Consider the following 800-nt stretch of genomic DNA (forward strand, 5'->3'; position numbering starts at 1 on the left):
CACCTATCTTCTTGAAACTTGGCAAGCTTCATGCTCTCAGCAGAGGCTACCACCCCTGCAAGCTTTATCCACATCAGACCTGAAAGGAAGCTGCAGCAGGAAGTTCCTAACTGCTTCGGAAAATCTAACAAAGCCAGAGCTTTGATCTGGACATGCTGCTTCAGACACTGAAGCACCCAAAGCTTCTCCAGATCTGAGCTTTGTCTGAAGCCTCACACAGCCCTAGTGGTTACCTGCTCTCTCTACTTTCTAATAGCAAGATATGGCAAATTACTATGTAGTATTCTATACTACAGCTACCCCCAGAGAGCTGCAAGCCTGTCCGCTTCTGTTACGATTTATATCCGCATAAAAATCGATGTAAAAATGTGTCCATAATCCTAGTTCTGTCTCCATTCTCTATCTGTAAATGGGGATAAATGCACTGCCCTCCCATGGGGGTTTTGTGAGGATAAATACACAGAGGTTGGTGAGGTAGTGTACCTCCATCACAGTAAGGCACTAGTTGTTCAAGAGCAAATGCAAGGCTATAAGGCAAGCTTTGTGTGTATATACCCTATGCTCCTGGGTAGGGTTGTCCTTGTACATAATGCTTGGGTGTCTAATTCTACACCATGCTCAGGGTGGTAAAAGCCCAGCCTGTTCTTGTTGAGATCTGGGCTAATGTACGAGACTTGTGCCTGGCTCCCCAATGAGGCAACAGTGGGGCTTGTTTTATTGAATTTGCATTGGAAGCTGAATTAGCCAAAACTAATTCCATATTTAAGAGTCCAGAACCATAAGTGCCCCTACTACCAGCA

The sequence above is a fragment of the Gavialis gangeticus genome, unplaced genomic scaffold, assembly GCF_001723915.1.
Source record: "Gavialis gangeticus isolate Ggan-Ray unplaced genomic scaffold, GavGan_comp1, whole genome shotgun sequence".
NCBI lineage: Eukaryota > Metazoa > Chordata > Crocodylia > Gavialidae > Gavialis > Gavialis gangeticus.